This window comes from Oncorhynchus nerka, linkage group LG9a, assembly GCF_034236695.1.
Source record: "Oncorhynchus nerka isolate Pitt River linkage group LG9a, Oner_Uvic_2.0, whole genome shotgun sequence".
NCBI lineage: Eukaryota > Metazoa > Chordata > Actinopteri > Salmoniformes > Salmonidae > Oncorhynchus > Oncorhynchus nerka.
This window is the reverse complement of record NC_088404.1, coordinates 10,446,065-10,466,056: the sequence shown is the minus strand read 5'-3', so window position 1 is coordinate 10,466,056 and position 19,992 is coordinate 10,446,065. Positions and strand designations below refer to the sequence as shown.

Sequence of the window (19,992 nt, the reverse complement as noted above, 5' to 3'; positions counted from 1 at the left end):
CGAGTCACAGAAAGGCGAATTGAGAAAGGACCCAGGTTCTTACAGAGGGTGGAGGAAACTGTATTGGGAATCACTCACTGGGTTTTACAGTGAGGCAGAGATGCGACTTTATCTAGCGCAATCCTTCTTCCCAGTAGAGATCAAAGGAAGGAATAGCCTTATTCATATCAAAGTCGTTCATCCATATTTCATGTGAAGTGGTCACGAGAGATGAAACTGTCTTTGATGGTTGAAAGAACAGGGGGAATGCTGAATGTATTTCTGGCTGAGCCCCCAACCTCCTCTCCTCTCCTACTAAACCACTCTTCTCTAATTGAGTACAGAATAAAAGCATATTATTATTATTATTATGTGGTCATCAACAGCACTTTAAATATAATTTAACTTGAATATAATTTAATATCAAGACCGGCTATTTATTATTTACATTATTCAATATTATTTTCTATTAATTTCAAGTCTATCTCGCTTTTATCGAGTCCCGTCTCATCATGTCAGTGTTTATTACAGAGAAGTCAGAGTCCGTCTCATCATGTCAGTGTTTATTACAGAGAAGTCAGAGTCCGTCTTCTCATGTCAGTGTTTATTACAGAGAAGTCAGAGTCCGTCTTCTCATGTCAGTGTTTATTACAGAGAAGTCAGAGTCCGTCTTCTCATGTCAGTGTTTATTACAGAGAAGTCAGAGTCCGTCTTCTCATGTCAGTGTTTATTACAGAGAAGTCAGAGTCCCGTCTTCTCATGTCAGTGTTTATTACAGAGAAGTCAGAGTCCGTCTTCTCATGTCAGTGTTTATTACAGAGAAGTCAGAGTCCGTCTTCTCATGTCAGTGTTTATTACAGAGAAGTCAGAGTCCCTCTTCTCATGTCAGTGTTTATTACAGAGAAGTCAGAGTCCGTCTTCTCATGTCAGTGTTTATTACAGAGAAGTCAGAGTCCGTCTTCTCATGTCAGTGTTTATTACAGAGAAGTCAGAGTCCCGTCTTCTCATGTCAGTGTTTATTACAGAGAAGTCAGAGTCCCGTCTTCTCATGTCAGTGTTTATTACAGAGAAGTCAGAGTCCCGTCTTCTCATGTCAGTGTTTATTACAGAGAAGTCAGAGCTATCTTTCGAGCAGCTGTCTGTTTTTTTGTACGAAAGAACCATACTGCCATGGAAATATGGCTGAAAGACAGAACATTAAACTCTCCAGACAAAACCAGCTAACTGAAAAAATAAAAATATTACACCATTACACAATATTAGCAATGTTATGTTTGATGATGTATGATTTTAAAGACACATTAAACACATGATCATAAAACGATGCAACACTCACCCATTAGGAAGTTGGCTTTTGATGCTGACTTTCCGTAATGTTGCTCAATGTATTTGGGCTTGAAGGTTACCATGCCGATGAGAGAGTTGAATTGAATAATAGTCACGCAGAGGTAGGTTATATAGACTGGACTTCCCAGTAGGCTCTTCAATGTTGGAACAAATTCTGTGAAAATACAACAACAAACAACAGCGATTATTGTTCCTTGTTTCGTCCGGGTTTGGCCGTCATTTTAAATAAGAATTTGTTCTTTTAAAGGTAAAAAAATAGATAATGTACCATTCACCTCCGTATAAAACTGCATTGACATACAGATGGAAAGAGAATGAATAATGCTATTGGAGACGACCATATCTACTTCTTCAGAGGGCTCAGATAGTCCAGAGTGTACTCTCTGAGCCCTCTGAAGTAGAGCCCTCTTAGAAAAAACGTGTTTTATCTAGAACCTAGGTTTCTTAGGCTGTGCCCATAGGAGAGCCCTTTGAAGAACACTTTTTGGATTCCAGGTAGAACCCTTTCCACTTTTGGGTTCTACACGGAACCCAAAAGGGTTCTACCTAGAACATAAAATGGTTCTTCAGAGGGTTCTCCTATGGGCACAGCCAAAGAAACATTCCAGAACACGTTTTTATGTTTAAGAGTGTAGTAGATCCTCTCCAATGCGTTACTGTATCCCTAACCTAATTTGACCCTGCCTGAAGTATACACTCATCTGATCATTAGGCCTGTACTGTATGTTGTTATGGGTCTTCTCAAAAGCCAGGCCAGGGGATATTAAGGTACCTTTAGCCATTTGATGGAAGTTGGCTGGTTCCTCTGGTGTAAACTTATGTTCCATGGCTGAGGGAGAGTCCTTGATGAACCGGGTCTGTTCTGGGGTGAAGTTGGCATTAAGTTGCTTATCCACGGGAATAGGCAGCGACTTGGGCAGGAACCAGAAGGGTACAGCAGACATGAGGGTGATAGCCCCGGCTATGAGGTACCCCAGCCACCACGCCCCCACCCAGCGGGCATCGCCTGGGGTGATGGTGATAGTCTCTGGAGAAGGACAGGTGTAGCAGGATCATATAACCAACAGGGTTGGGCTCAAAGCCATTTAGGATTCAGTTAAATCAGTATGTGAACAGAGAACAATCCAGGGTTTCCGATTCTCGGTCCTGAGTTGGTTAATTAGCTGTGTAGTGCCGGGGCTGCAGGACCAGGGTTTCCTATTCTCGGTCCTGAGTTGGTTAATTAGCTGTGTAGTGCCGGGGGGCAGGACCAGGGTTTCCTATTCTCGGTCCTGAGTTGGTTAATTAGCCGTGTAGTGCCGGGGGGCAGGACCAGGGTTTCCTATTCTCGGTCCTGAGTTGGTTAATTAGCTGTGTAGTGCCGGGGGTGCAGGACCAGGGTTTCCTATTCTCGGTCCTGAGTTGGTTAATTAGCTGTGTAGTGCCGGGGGGGGCAGGACCAGGGTTTCCTATTCTCGGTCCTGAGTTGGTTAATTAGCCGTGTAGTGCCGGGGGGGCAGGACCAGGGTTTCCTATTCTCGGTCCTGAGTTGGTTAATTAGCTGTGTAGTGCCAGGGAGGGGGCAGGACCAGGACCAGGGTTTCCTATTCTCGGTCCTGAGTTGGTTAATTAGCTGTGTAGTGCCGGGGGGGGGCAGGACCAGGGTTTCCTATTCTCGGTCCTGAGTTGGTTAATTAGCTGTGTAGTGCCGGGGGGGTGCAGGACCAGGGTTTCTATTCTCGGTCCTGAGTTGGTTAATTAGCTGTGTAGTGCCGGGGGGGGGGCAGGACCAGGGTTTCCTATTCTCGGTCCTGAGTTGGTTAATTAGCCGTGTAGTGCCGGGGGCAGGACCAGGGTTTCCTATTCTCGGTCCTGAGTTGGTTAATTAGCTGTGTAGTGCCAGGGGGGGCAGGACCAGGGTTTCCTATTCTCGGTCCTGAGTTGGTTAATTAGCTGTGTAGTGCCGGGGGGGGGGCAGGACCAGGGTTTCCTATTCTCGGACCTGAATTGGTTAATTAGCTGTGTAGTGCCGGGGGGGGGCAGGACCAGGGTTTCCTATTCTCGGTCCTGAGTTGGTTAATTAGCTGTGTAGTGCCGGGGGGGGCAGGACCAGGGTTTCCTATTCTCGGTCCTGAGTTGGTTAATTAGCTGTGTAGTGCCGGGGGGGGCAGGACCAGGGTTTCCTATTCTCGGTCCTGAGTTGGTTAATTAGCTGTGTAGTGCCGGGGCAGGACCAGGGTTTCCTATTCTCGGTCCTGAGTTGGTTAATTAGCTGTGTAGTGCCGGGGGGGGGGGGGCAGGACCGAGCTTGGGAAAACCTGCTATAGAGCATAGTGCTTGCAACACCAAAGGTCGTGAGTTCGATTCCCGCTGGGGTGTGACTGTAAGTATAGACGCGTGACTGTAAATTGCTCTGGATTAAAGCGTCTGCAGTAACAGCACCATGAGTATATAGGAACTGAACTGGATTTATGTCATTACGTAATGGCACCACCGTGGCTGTATATACGACGCCAGTAATATGGTCGTTGTCTGAATCGACTCACCCATGTTCACGTATCCTACGTCAACATATATCTTGGCACACAAGGATCCTAGTAAGTAGCCAAAGACGGGACCTATGATTGATATGGTCTGGACACAGCCTGAAACATTCAAACATAGAAAAGACACCAACTTAATTTAGCGACATGATAGATGACCTATCCTACTTTAAACAAATGATTCTGAAAGTTATAATGAATATACTTTTTTTTTTTTTTTTGTGAGACGGAAAAAACATGTTATCTTACTAATGTAAAGGGCTGCATTCTCAGACCTGGCGTAGTCATCTATATAGGAGATTCCCAACGGATGTACAGGAGTCTCTCCTATCCCTCTTAACACATTACCCAGGAACACATAGATCCACATAGACACACTGGACTCTTGCTCACAGCCTGTCATTTAGAGGAAAGAAAGAAAAAACATGCTTAAATACAGCATTAGATGCCACAATATCATAGTAGAATTTAATGATTTAATGGATGAAAAACTGCCGGTCACAATTCCCTCCTTTACCCCTCCCGTTGGTCTTAACCTATCAATGTTCTAGTATCCTGGACATCAGCCAGTCTGAATTCCCTCCTTTACCCCTCCCGTTGGTCTTAACCTATCAATGTTCTAGTATCCTGGACATCAGCCAGTCTGAATTCCCTCCTTTACCCCTCCCATTGGTCTTAACCTATCAATGTTCTAGTATCCTGGACATCAGCCAGTCTGAATTCCCTCCTTTACCCCTCCCATTGGTCTTAACCTATCAATGTTCTAGTATCCTGGACATCAGCCAGTCTGAATTCCCTCCTTTACCCCTCCCATTGGTCTTAACCTATCAATGTTCTAGTATCCTGGACATCAGCCAGTCTGAATCCCTCCTTTACCCCTCCCATTGGTCTTAACCTATCAATGTTCTAGTATCCTGGACATCAGCCAGTCTGAATTCCCTCCTTTACCCCTCCCATTGGTCTTAACCTATCAATGTTCTAGTATCCTGGACATCAGCCAGTCTGAATTCCCTCCTTTACCCCTCCCATTGGTCTTAACCTATCAATGTTCTAGTATCCTGGACATCAGCCAGTCTGAATTCCCTCCTTTACCCCTCCCGTTGGTCTTAACCTATCAATGTTCTAGTATCCTGGACATCAGCCAGTCTGAATTCCTTCCGTACAACCTCCCATTGGCCCTAACCCTTCAATGTTAGAAAATATGTAGGGTCTGAGTAGATGTAAGCAGTGTAGTGTTGGAGCTCCCACTATATTACTTCTTCCATCTTACAGATCTACAAACAGTGAAGAGTTAGGGTCAAGGGGAGGTGGTAGGGGGTTGAATTTGTACTGCATGTCTGTGTATATGGTTTAGTTACCATGTCTTACCTACAGACGGCAGTATAGAGGCCTTGTCACCTGCCTGTGTGGACTCAGCTGAGCTTGCTGGACATGGACCGAAGGTAGTGGTTGAATTCATGGACGCTCTAACTGACGATTGGAACTTATAGCTGAGTACAAAATACCAATGTGACTGTTAGGCTAGGCGATGGGTAAAGCATCCATTAGGTGGCATTAGATTCAAACATGTAATTCCTCAACAAATAAAATAATCTAAACATTCATTTGTAATCCAACCCACGTAATCCAACCCACGTAATCCAACCCACGTAATCCAACCCACGTAATCCAACCCACGTAATCCAACCCACGTAATCCAACCCACGTAATCCAACCCACGTAATCCAACCCACGTAATCCAACCCACGTAATCCAACCCACGTAATCCAACCCACGTAATCCAACCCACGTCATGATAACGTCATGATACGTCATGATAATGTTACTGTCACGTCTACTCGACTCCCAGCGTCTACAGCAGTTACTTTGTCAGTGACAATAAACCTTTGTGCAACATGTTAACCTAAACTTAAGATTAAACTACTATCTCACTGTAAAAACATAACTGAAATGTGAGCCACCCTACAAAACACAGAGAGGTCAATACATTCTCATGTTCCGACGACAAGTTGTGTACTCGTCTTACTACTTACCGTCCTAAAATAAAATGAGGCATGGCGATGAGGAACGTCCCAAACGACATCAGGACACATCCGATCGCTATGATCTTAGGTCGATGAAGCTTGGCACCAAAATAACTCACAAAGGCTATCACCAATAGGTTACCTACAATACAGGGATGAAGGGAAGGAGATATGGTTGGGCACCTTTGACAGTTGCAGGGGGGGTCACACTTCCAGAACAACAACACTATTGGTCAAGAGACGTTTACATCTGAACCACAGATGTGATTCTGTTTTTATACCTGAGAAAATGTAGAGCGTCAGGATATTATTCTGATATGACTTTATGATGGTCATTTAGCAGACACTTTTATCCAAAAGTGCTTACGGAACTATCAACATTGACAACGGCACATATATTGTACCAAAAGTTGAAAGAAGGAGAGCCTCACACTCTAGGAGCTCAGATGCAATAATTGAATAGCCAACGTTTGGACAGACAAGCTGTCTTCATTAGGTTATAATACAACTCTGATGTTAATCAATCACCTATATGCTCTAACACAGTGAGCCAAAGGATCCAGCATGTGGACATATGATCTCTGCTTTAACAAAGAAGCCCTACTTTTGATGCAATTGCCTACGGAAAACATACATGGCCATAGAAACTCCAGCGACTGGCATTACAGACCAGGGTCATATGCTGACAATAAGAGCACTAGTGTAGCAGCATTCAACACCACTGATGCCTTGTAGAACTACAGGGCTATAATGAACATAGATTAGGTATTAGCTCTATTAGCTTTTGAGGTTATATTACACCACCCACCATTGATTTAAAAAGGGAAGCTCGTGAATTGGCATATAGTGTGTTGATCCTACGATGACACGCACGGGAAGACGTAATCGTGGCTCATCCAACTGATGCACCCTAACATTTCCGTGAAACATACAGTATGAATAGTTAAGTTGGTAGAAGAAGAAGAGAAGGAGGAAGAAGAAGAAGAAGAAGAGGAGGAAGAAGAAGAAGAAAAGAAGGAAGAAGAAGAAGAAGAAGAAGAAGAGAAGGAGGAAGAAGAAGAAGAAGAGGAGGAAGAAGCAGGAAGAAGAAGAGAAGGAGGAAGAAGGAAGAAGAAGAAGAGAAGGAGGAAGAAGAAGAAGAAGAAGAAGAGAAGGAGGAAGAAGGAAGAAGAGAAGGAGGAAGAAGGAAGAAGAAGAAGAGAAGGAGGAAGAAGGAAGAAGAAGAGAAGGAGGAAGAAGGAAGAAGAAGAAGAGAAGGAGGAAGAAGAAGAAGAGAAGGAGGAAGAAGGAAGAAGAAGAAGAGAAGGAGGAAGAAGGAAGAAGAAGAAGAGAAGGAGGAAGAAGGAAGAAGAAGAAGAGAAGGAGGAAGAAGGAAGAAGAAGAAGAGAAGGAGGAAGAAGGAAGAAGAAGAGAAGGAGGAAGAAGAAGAAGAAGAGAAGGAGGAAGAAGGAAGAAGAAGAAGAGAACGAGGAAGAAGGAAGAAGAAGAAGAGAAGGAGGAAGAAGAGGAATAAGAAACATGAATGCATAGCTAGGTAGAGAAGCAAACCAAACATGTACTGTAGGTATGCGGGTACAGTATTTACCTATTTCAAAGCTCCCGTCGATAACACCTATCAAATAACTTGGGATATCAAATCTCCTCTCCAGCTGGGTTATCGTACTTTTCATGTAACTCCCAGACAAGGCCTTAGAGAAGTAGGCAAAGGACAGGGCCGCCAGGAACATCTAAAGAGATGGAGAAGAAGAAGAAGAAGAGAGAGAAGGAGGTCAAGAAAATAAAAATATATTTTTTTACAACAAAATCAGACTAATAAGTGCCTGGTCTAAGAATGCTGAGCACCGAGTCCTCGCTCGTTGTTGATCTCCGTAGGCAGTCTTCACAAAAACAGGATTAAAAGAGGTCTTCAATCTCATGAGTCATAATCTCATGACTCTGACATATTCAGCCTCATGGCAATAACTCAGGACAGTTAATTGGAAACAGGTGAGTGTCAGCATCAGTCTCCGGACTACATTGTTAGGGATGAAAATTGATCGGGATGAAAATAGCCCTGCAGTGATCTGGGGGGGTTGTCATCAGTGAGATCCTTTCTTCAAAAGGCAGAGTTGGACACAAAGACTTCACCTCAGATAGACCAGGACATCTCTATTTCTGTCCATCAGAGAAGAAGCACAAAGACTCTCATCTGAGTTACCAGTGGTTCAGTAAGACATACATCATTCATATTTCTATTCAAATATTTTCAACTGTAGCAACTTGACCTCAGATGTACTGTGTTTCTCTGAACGCTGACGATATGACACTGGCCTTGCGATGCAGAGATTCTGCTTCTGGGAAAATGTTTCCGGCAAAGTCGTAACTGAGACGTCACTTAAAATGATTTCCATGCCATTCATTTATGCTTTCATCAATGTCATTAACATACAGTATGTTGTCATCAACTTATGTTGATTCCTTAGCTTTTTACAATAAGACCTTTCTAATTTCGGCCTGAGACAAATTACATTTCAGCAACAGTCTTCCTGGGAACGAGGCCAGTTCATTCATTCATTCATTCATTCATTCAATCATTCACATAGATAATGGTGAAGCTGTTTACAGATCCAGCAACACCTCAGATACCATTAGTCTGATGGGTCTAAATTGGTTGAATGAATGAATTAATTTCAGATCCAACACACACAACACACTAGTCCATCTCAGTCAGTCAGCCTAAATCCGAATGATGCGGGTGGATTTTAGAATACAGTCGTTACATCACTGAGTAATTAGGCTTGGTGGGTTGGGCAGGAGGGGACTTCAGTAGAATAGAATAGCCCCTTTGTTTCTGTACAACTTTTCCCCCCCGCTAATTGGTCTTTTGACAAATCAGATCAGCTCTGAAAAATATCTGATGCAGCTTTAAGCTTTAACACTTAGGAGCTACAACATAAGGTACTGGGTTCTGCTGTCAAGGTATAGGGGTCCCCCACATTACATCCTCCAAGGCTGTGTTAACACAGGAAGCCCAATTATTATATTTTTACCACTAATTGGGTCATTTGACTGATCCTAGATATTTTCACCAATCTTTTTCAGAGCTGATCTGATTGGTCCAAATACAATTTAGTGAATAAATTATCCGAAATTTGCTGACTGTGTAAATGCAGTTTTACACCAGAACTTAGGCCAGACCTGGATTCAAATTATTGGAAATCTTGAAAATAATTTTGATCGTTTGCTTTAGCCTTCCTGGTAGTGCCAGATGGGCAGGATTTTCTCATACATCTATTCTATTACTTCCAGTGCACAAGGCAAGCTCAATCAAGCCTCAATCAAGTATTTGAAATGATTTCGAATAGTATTTGAACCCAGATGTGACAGAGGCCATGGGGAGACTTCCTGAGAAAGATTTGACCAAGTATAAAAAGTCCAGATTCCCTGAATCCCACAAACTGAATTCCTAGGAGCTGTGATTTAGCTCATGTTATATGTCTGTGTGGCAACCCTGTGACTGGCTAGAATACTTGCACAAGACCCTACCTTGATCTGGGGTCAAAGTAATACACTCAGGAAATTAACTTCAGGAACACAGCAGGCCTCAGCATTATAAATTAACATTTCACTTACATAAATCTGGAAATTAATTCTTTGTACTTTTAATAATGTAAAAAAATAAAATAAAAAAACATCATCCTCCAAGAGTTTCTGAGTCTCTTTTCTACTCCATGAAATCTTGTCATACTTAATGGAACACCGATTTGACAGTTGTAAGAGTTAAAATGTAAAATACTGAAAATGAGGATAAAAGTACATGCACATTTTCTGCACTTTTAGAAAATAAATTAAAAGGAAACAAACTGAGAAACCGTGACCGCGAGTCTACAAGCTCAATCAGAGTACATCCAAAAATACACTGAGAACCCGTGACCGCGAGTCTACAAGCTCAGAGTACATCCCAAGTACACTGAGAAACCGTGACCGCGAGTCTACAAGCTCAACCAGAGTACATCCAAAAATACACTGAGAAACCGTGACCGCGAGTCTACAAGCTCAGAGTACATCCCAGATACACTGAGAAACCATGTGAATCAGAGTACATCCCAAATACACTGCCGAGTCTACAAGCTCAATCAGAGTACATCCCAAATACACTGAGAATCCATGAATCAGAGTACATCCAAAAATACACTGAGAAACCATGACCGTCTACAAGCTCAATCAGAGTACATCCCAAATACACTGAGAAACCGTGACAGCGAGTCTACAAGCTCAATCAGAGTACATCCCAAATACACTGAGAAACCATGACCGCGAGTCTACAAGCTCAATCAGAGTACATCCAAAAATACACTGAGAAACCTTGACCGTGAGTCTACAAGCTCAATCAGAGTACATCCCAAATACACTGAGAAACCGTGACCGCGAGTCTACAAGCTCAATCAGAGTACATCCCAAATACACTGAGAAACCGTGACCGCGAGTCTACAAGCTCAATCAGAGTACATCCCAAATACACTGAGAAACCGTGACCGCGAGTCTACAAGCTCAATCATCCCAAATACACTGAGAAACCGTGACCGCGAGTACATCCCAAATACACTGAGAAACCATGACCGCGACAAGCTCAATCAGAGTACATCCCAAAATACACTGAGTCTCTACAAGCTCAGAGTACATCCCAAATACACTGAGAAACCATGACCGCGAGTCTACAAGCTCAATCAGAGTACATCCAAAAATACACTGAGAAACCGTGACCGTGAGTCTACAAGCTCAATCAGAGTACATCCCAAAACACGTCCTGTTAGAAAAAGTTGTCAAAAAACAGAAACCAAACTTGCTCATTTTATTTTGCTGCGTCTATTGTAGGATCATTCAACGAAATGAGTCCCTTTTTCGTCCCTTTATATTCTAAGTAGAAATTGTCCAACAATATTGTACTTAAAAGCACGCTATATTAAATGAAGGGCCCTTTTATATGTACCACATGGACAATTCTATTAATCTGATTTTCTATATGAATTCTACATTTTAACATGTCCCTCCCCACTGGGCACACCAAGATAAAATGAGATTACAACCTATAACCCACTCAAAAAGACAACCACAACCCAAATTCCAATAGAAAAACAATGTCATGTTTTTGGTTTAGTTGAATTCTGGGTTGAATTGAAACTATACCTGTTGTATGCTCACATTTAATTTGCCCCGTTAAAAAACCTACCCTTTGGAATTACTTTGATAGCAACAGTGAATCTATTTAGTTTTTAAGTGGAGATCTCTCAATAAGCATTCTCACGACAGTGCATTTGGTTATAGACAGTGACAAATATCATAGCTAAGCAGGGCTGGACTTTTGTCTGATAGAGGATATAATTTCAACATATTTTATACAAGGTTTGTTTATGTTCTTTTTTTTTTTAACATAATGACATAATCTTGTGTTTGATATTTTAACATCAAAACGACAGTTTACATTGATTTACTTTTTTTTTTAAACGAATGTATTTTCCACGTAGATTCCACGTCAACATACGTTGTAACAATGTTAACTCAACCAGTTTTTTCCCCCAGTGGGTGTGTGTGTAACAGTATAACTTTAGACCGTCCCCTCGCCAAAACCCGGGTGCGAACCAGGGACCCTCTGCACACATCAACAACAGTCACCCTCGAAGCATCGTTACCCATCGCTCCACAAAAGCCGCGGCCCTTGCAGAGCAAGGGGAACCACTACTTCAAGGTCTCAGAGGAAGTGACGTCACCGATTGAAACGCTATTTAGCGCGCACCACCGCTAACTAGCTAGCCGTTTCACATCCGTTACATGAGCACCAAAATCTCTCCAAGTTTTCACCATCATTGTACCGTTTTCACCATCATAAATACATTTATTTTGTTGCTTTGACAAAGTCATTTCTCAAGATTATAATTGTGATTAGTGATTAATTTTAAGGTAAAATCTAAGCTGAGCTGGTCGAGCATAGCACGTCAACCTTGCTACCCACAGACCGGTGAGATTTTTTTTTTTTTTTTTACAATATAATTTTTGAGGGTTAAAGCTTGCATTCAACTTCCACTCCCTGTTACACACACCAAGCTTCCGTTCCCTCTGTCACAAGGAGATGTATGGCTGATTTAAAACCTGTTGGGGCTAGGGGGGCACAAGGAGATGTATGGCTGATTTAAAACCTGTTGGGGCTAGGAGGGCACAAGGAGATGTATGGCTGATTTAAAACCTGTTGGGGCTAGGGGGGCACAAGGAGATGTAGTGCTGATTTAAAACCTGTTGGGGCTAGGGGGGCACAAGGAGATGTAGTGCTGATTTAAAACCTGTTGGGGCTAGGGGGCACAAGGAGATGTATGGCTGATTTAAAACCTGTTGGGGCTAGGGGGCACAAGGAGATGTATGGCTGATTTAAAACCTGTTGGGGCTAGGGGGCACAAGGAGATGTATGGCTGATTTAAAACCTGTTGGGGCTAGGGGGCACAAGGAGATGTATGGCTGATTTAAAACCTGTTGGGGCTAGGGGGGCACAAGGAGATGTATGGCTGATTTAAAACCTGTTGGGGCTAGGGGGGCACAAGGAGATGTATGGCTGATTTAAAACCTGTTGGGGCTAGGGGGGCACAAGGAGATGTATGGCTGATTTAAAACCTGTTGGGGCTAGGGGGGCACAAGGAGATGTATGGCTGATTTAAAACCTGTTGGGGCTAGGGGGCACAATGAGATTTATGGCTGATTTAAGAAGAAATCATCAACCCTGTTACTTCATCTGGTACTTAATAGGCACTTAATATAGTCATTTAACCTCTTGAAATGGGAAAGCATATCTTTTTATTAAGTTGAATATGTGCTCTTCATGAAAGAAAAAACAATTATTTAATTCATGGATTTTTCCAGTAAATTACAATACCCAAAAGAGAATAATTTAATCGAATGACCCTGTAGCTGATGTGACACTGGGAAGTAGTTAGCTGTGTGCGCAGTGCAGTAGTAGGGTCCATCGCACAAGACCTAGAAGTACTGTAGCCCAAGACACGATTAACGCCTGGGCTTTTCTGGGTCACTGGTGTTGACGGTGCTGCTTAACATATGCCATTTAGCAGAAGCTTGTATCCTGAGCAACTTACATTTCTTCTTATGGGTGGCCATTGGACCCACCACCCTGGCGTTGCATCAGGCTCTCACAAACTGAGCAACACAGGACCATGAAGGTCCCTTGTTTGAGCCCAGATCAGGACAAGGACAGGCCCTAAACTCTGTTACAGTAAGTCACTTGCTGCTGAGGGCTACCTCATTCATTTTACAGATGCAGTGCTTGTTTATACACTGTGCAAAGCTAATGTACAGTACATTTACATTTACATTTAAGTCATTTAGCAGACGCTCTTATCCAGAGCGACTTACAAATTGGTGCTTTCACCTTATGACATCCAGTGGAACAGCCACTTTACAATAGTGCATCTAAGTCTTTTAAGGGGGGTGAGAAGGATTACTTTATCCTATCCTAGGTATTCCTTAAAGAGGTGGGGTTTCAGGTGTCTCCGGAAGGTGGTGATTGACTCCGCTGTCCTGGCGTCGTGAGGGAGTTTGTTCCACCATTGGGGGGCCAGAGCAGCGAACAGTTTTGACTGGGCTGAGCGGGAACTGTACTTCCTCAGTGGTAGGGAGGCGAGCAGGCCAGAGGTGGATGAACGCAGTGCCCTTGTTTGGGTGTAGGGCCTGATCAGAGCCTGGAGGTACTGAGGTGCCGTTCCCCTCACAGCTCCGTAGGCAAGCACCATGGTCTTGTAGCGGATGCGAGCTTCAACTGGAAGCCAGTGGAGAGAGTAAAGTCGTCATCTGCTGCACTAATCATATACCAAGACAACCACTGTACACACGCTACTGGCAAACAGTACACAGACACAAACAGTCTCTCTCTCTCTCCTTTTCTCTCACTCACTCACTCACACACTCACACACTCACACACTCACACACTCACACACTCACACACACACACACACACACACACACACACACACACACTGGGTCAGGACATTTTTTTCCCTCTTTACAATACCCTGCAGGGTATGGGGGAGGGAAGGGGGTTGCAGTTCAAAGGGCACTAAGGGCTAAGTGTTGAGGGCCCATAGTGAGCATTTCTCCTTTGCTAAGATAATCCATCCACCTGACAGGTGTAGCATTTCAAGAAGCTGAATAAACAGCATAATCATTACATAGGTGCACCACGTGCTGGGGAAAATAAATGGCCACTATAAAATGTGCAGTTTTGAGACACAACACAATGCCACAGATATCTCAATTTACATGCTGACTGCAGGAATGTCCACCAGAGCTGTACAGGCTGATCACCTTTGGGAGACGTGTCACGCTGGATGCAAATGGTGGTCACATCAGATAATGACTGGGTATTATGATCCACGTCCTTACCTTTTATTTTAATAAGAGATATCTGTGACCAACAGATGCATATCTGTATCCCCAGTCATGCGAATTACATAGATTAGGGCCTAATACATTTATTTTCCTTATATGAACTGCAACTCAGTAAAATCTTTGAAATTGTTGCATGTTGCATTTATATTTTTGTTCGGTATAGAAACTTCATGTTATTTTTGTTTAGTGTAACACCTTGAATGGTCATTATTAGATAATATTCACTACGTTCCACTGCAGTCAAGTTCACTCAAGTTTCTGTTTTGAAAGAATCAATTAGGGAAACCAAAGATTGTACAGTATATCATACTTTACACACTGCATACACACTGTGCATACACACTGTCTTACAGCACACACACACACTCTGTCTTACAGCACACACACACACTCTGTCTTACAGCACACACACACACACACTGACTTACAGCACAGTATATCATACTTATATCATACACACACACACACACTGTCTTACAGCACACACACACACTCTGTCTTACAGCACACACACACACACTTTCTTACACAGCACACACACACACACACTGTCTTACAGCACACACACACACTCTGTCTTACAGCACACACATACACACTGTCTTACAGCACACACACACACTGTCTTACAGCACACACACACACTGTCTTACAGCACACACACACACTGTCTTACAGCACACACACACACTGTCTTACAGCACACACACACACACTTTCTTACAGCACACACACACACTGTCTTACAGCACAGTATATCATACTTATATCATACACACTGCATACACACTGTCTTACAGCACACACACACACTCTGTCTTACAGCACACATACACACTCTGTCTTAGAGCACACATACACACTGTCTTACAGCACGCACACACACTGTCTTACAGCACGCACACACACTGTCATACAGCATGCACACACACTGTCTTACAGCACACACACACTGTCTTACAGCACACACACACACTGTCTTACAGCACACATACACACTCTGTCTTAGAGCACACATACACACTGTCTTACAGCACGCACACACACTCTGTCTTACAGCACGCACACACACTGTCTTACAGCACACAAAGACACGCACACACTGTATTACAAGACACACACACACTCTGTCTTACAGCACACACACACACTCTGTCTTACAGCACACATACACACTGTCTTACAGCATGCACACACACACTGTCTTACAGCATGCACACACACACTGTCTTACAGCACGCACACACACACTGTCTTACAGCACGCACACACACACTGTCTTACAGCACACACACACTGTCTTACAGCACACAAAGACACGCACACACTGTATTACAAGACACACACACACACACACAAACAAAACCACCTACAAACATGGTCTCTTTTTTTCTCCAAAATGCAGGTGTTTCAGCCTAGAAAGAACGGAGAGTAGGTATTGGTAATGTTCTCTAGTTGCGCCGTGATTGGCTCAGTGTTCTGTCACTCATGGGGACACTACTTCCCCGCCAAGTCTATTCGTAGAGCTCAAAAATTCAAGCTCCTTGGGTGCTGCTATAGAGTTAAATTATAACTGCCCATCCAAGAAGGCTCAAGATCACTGACCACTGATAAAATTATGTTTAATCACATTACATCTACAGTAGCCTTCATTGGACTGATCATGTCAACATCATACTTTCAAATCTTAGCTAGCAGTCATCATCATGATTCAAGTCGACAATCTACTGGCAAATCCTTTTATAGATAAATTATAGATTGCTCATCGGCCATTGGACATAAACATTACAAAACAAGTTGATCTTCGCAAATTAAAAAATTAATGGTTTGGAAGGAATCAATGGCTAACTGCAAGCATTGCAAAGCAATCTTTGGCTTGTTATTGAGTGGAGTGTCTGTGTGGTACAAAGTTAAAGATGAAGGGTCTCTTTTCCTAGTTTAAAATGATAAACATTCAACATTGGCCATGCTTTCAATGAAGCATGATTTGTTCCGCGCTCAAAACAACTGTTAACTCGGAACTGTAAAATCTGACTTCAGTGAGTTCAAGACAACTGGGACCTCGGGAAAAATGAGCTCCGACTGGGAAAATAAGTTTTGAGCGGTCACTCAACTCGAGAACTCGGGCCTCTTTCTAGAGCTACGACTGAAGATCACTGACATCATTATGATTCAACCTTGCTTTTTTTCCGGGTTCCCAGTTGTCTTGAAAACACCATAAATCCAGATAATGCCAGACTTTGATGACAAAACTTTTCCACAAAGAACCGCCGGACCACCTTCCTGTTCAAGTGAGCACGGCACAACAAGGTGAGTCCAAAAATGTAATGTATGCTGCTGCATAAATAATGTAATATGCCAGGGAGATATGTATACTGTAGCTAAGAAAGTAATACTAAGTGTATGTTGTGTAGTAAGCTGTTAGTAGCCCATGTGCCTCACCCTAATAATTAGGTCCCTTTTCCACTCTTAATTTCGACTACTGTTCTGACTTGGTGGTGCACATGTAGCCTATAGCCTGTTTTAGAGAAATGTATTCATCAAATGTTGTAAGAGCATTCATTGTCTGCTTATATGCCCCCTTTATTTATCCTGCGGTTCTGACTTAGTGTACAGGGAGAATACTGTAAGAATGGCCCATGTTCTGAATTCTGTCGCTGTACATTTCAAAAGTGCTGAACAAATAGTTATATTGACTGCTGTACGGCCGTCCTAGCTCACTCATTAATGTCTTAATCAAAATAATGGATTGCCTCTCATTTGTTTGTCGTCCCCTTATGCCATAGTTTGTACATCTCAATTGTCAGAAGAAACCACATTTGTTTAACCAAGTCAGCCATATTTTTTTAAAGGCGGTAAATGAGGCTGAATGAACTGTTTCGCTGCCAGACAACGCTCCGCTGATAACCAGGTGTAGCAGTGGTAAGATGTTGAGACTCTGCTGTTGGGACAGCTTTATGTAGGCCCTAACAGTTTGATGGGCACCGTTTGTCACTGTTATAGTGCAATTAATGTATTGTTTAGTGTTGTGTTGTGCTGTGCTGTGTAGTAGTTTTGCTGGCATGAATCCCACATTACACATTTGTTTGCCCCACCAAGATTTACAGGCTAAAATCACCACTTTCTGGTTACACTCTTATTGAAAAGTAACCTGCCATAATGAGTTATTTGGATGAATGACTGTCCTGATAAGGGAATCCCTTTGGGTTACAGGTAGAACCTTTTCACCAAAAGGTTACTAATTGGGGTGTTTTCGTGAAAAAAAGTGTTTTACCTGGAGACTAAACAGTGTTTTACCTGGGAACTAAACAGTGTTTTACCTGGAAACTAAACAGTGTTTTACCTGGGAACTAAACAGTGTTTTACCTGGAAACTAAACAGTGTTTTACCTGGAGACTAAACAGTGTTTTACCTGGAGACTAAACAGTGTTTTACCTGGAGACTAAACAGTGTTTTACCTGGAGACTAAACAGTGTTTTACCTGGAGACTAAACAGTGTTTTACCTGGAGACTAAACAGTGTTTTTACCTGGAGACTAAACAGTGTTTTACCTGGAGACTAAATAGTGTTTTACCTGGAGACTAAACAGTGTTTTACCTGGAGACTAAACTAAATAGTGTTTTACAGTGTTTTTTACCTGGAGACTAAATACTAAACAGTGTTTTTTTTACCTGGAGACTAAACCTGGAGTAAACAGTGTTTTACCTGGAGACTAAATTTTTACCTGTTTTACCTGGAGTGTTTTACCTGGAGACTAAACAGTGTTTTACCTGTTTTACCTGGAGACTAAACAGTGTTTTACCTGGAGACTAAACAGTGTTTTTACCTGGAGACTAAATAGTGTTTTACCTGGAGACTAAATAGTGTTTTACCTGGAGACTAAATAGTGTTTTACCTGGAGACTAAATAGTGTTTTACCTGGAGACTAAATAGTGTTTTACCTGGAAACTAAATAGTGTTTTACCTGGAAACTAAATAGTGTTTTACCTGGAGACTAAACAGTGTCTTGTTTTCTTTCTAAGACGTTACGGCATCCTGTGTGCGCTGTGTATCGGCAGAGCAGTTGCACTATGCCTATACTTGTCTAGTAATCTACTGAAAAGCTGAAGGGTAGGTAAGACTACTAATATCGATATGCTTCCTCTGGAAAAATATAACGACACACAATCTCGTATTTTGAGAGCTTATTAAACACACACTTGAATGACTTCTTTAAAATCTCCATGGTGACAGACGGACGGACGGACGGACAGACAGACAGACAGACAGACAGACAGACAGACAGACAGACAGACAGACAGACAGACAGGACGGACGGACGGACGGACGGAGACGGACGGACGACAGACAGACAGACAGACAGACAGACAGACAGACAGACAGACAGACAGACAGACAGACAGGCGGGACGGACGAACAGAACAGAACAGAGTAGGATCTGTTCTGCCTTTTAGATAAATATGTTTATATGAATAACGGGGACCTGATCCTAGATCGGTACAGGGTTTTAATTTCCCCTGAAGTGATATGAGAAGAGACAAGTACTGTACCTTCAGACTGGAGCAACTGGACCTCTCCATCCCTGAAGATGATGGGGTAGAGGAGACGTCGTCTGGGGTCCACCTCGCCTTAGATGGAACCTTCCATCTTTCTAAGGAAGATAATGCTTTCTTCAGGTGAAGGAGTTTCTCTGTTGTAATCTTTCGTCATTGGTTCAACTCACACCTGTTGGAAGATATTATTTTCCAAAGAAAGTAAATTACTGGCTACAGGCATCATCTAAAAATATGGGATTATATGGTGCCTTTCTTTTCCATTTGTTTAGATGGAGGCTGGAGAAATGAAATGAGACTCACACTTCATCAGCCAAATTACATTTACACGGGGTGGACATACTTTTGGGTCACGGAGGAGAGAGGATGGAGGATGGAGGACAGACTTTTGGGTCACGGAGGAGAGAGGATGGAGGACGGAGGACAGACTTTTGGGTCACGGAGGAGAGAGGATGGAGGACGGAGGACAGACTTTTGGGGTCACGGAGGAGAGAGGATGGAGGACGGAGGACAGACTTTTGGGTCACGGAGGACAGACTTTTGGGGTCACGGAGGAGAGAGGATGGAGGACGGAGGACAGACTTTTGGGGTCACGGAGGAGAGAGGATGGAGGACGGAGGACAGACTTTTGGGTCACGGAGGAGAGAGGATGGAGGACAGACTTTTGGGGTCACGGAGGAGAGAGGATGGAGGACGGAGGACAGACTTTTGCCCAAATGAGAAAAGCCTCAAGTTGTAGGCCTATGTCCCTTTTCTCTCTGCCGGAAACGCCGTCTCCAGTCAAGGGTACAGTAGCACAACTTCCACCAAAATGGCGCTGCGTTTGTTTACAAGGTCGCTAACATATTACTTTAGCTTTCAAAGTTTGACCAAACCAATCTAATATCAAAGACAGTGGCAACTTGGTGGTATACATTTTTAGGGGGATTTTCTGAACAACTTATTGAACAACTGAATCATGTAGCCTACAGAAGAGATGACGAAACATCATGTGTGTAAGCCACAAGCGGTTTCTCACGGTAAACAACGCACCCTTTGTTTTCTAACTGGAGCAAACAGACAGAAAGTACAGATAGCCACATGCACTAAAAGGGCCTATAGCCTACTGTTTACATGTTACTTGAATTCATAACCCCTTTATT

General features: G+C 43.0%; 1 pseudogene; it reads right to left on the bottom strand.

The window, feature by feature from the left end:
- LOC115126341 (solute carrier organic anion transporter family member 1C1-like) overlaps window positions 1–19,007 on the bottom strand; it is a 43,183-nt pseudogene extending 24,176 nt beyond the window's left edge.
- Window positions 19,008–19,992: the final 985 nt, after the last annotated feature.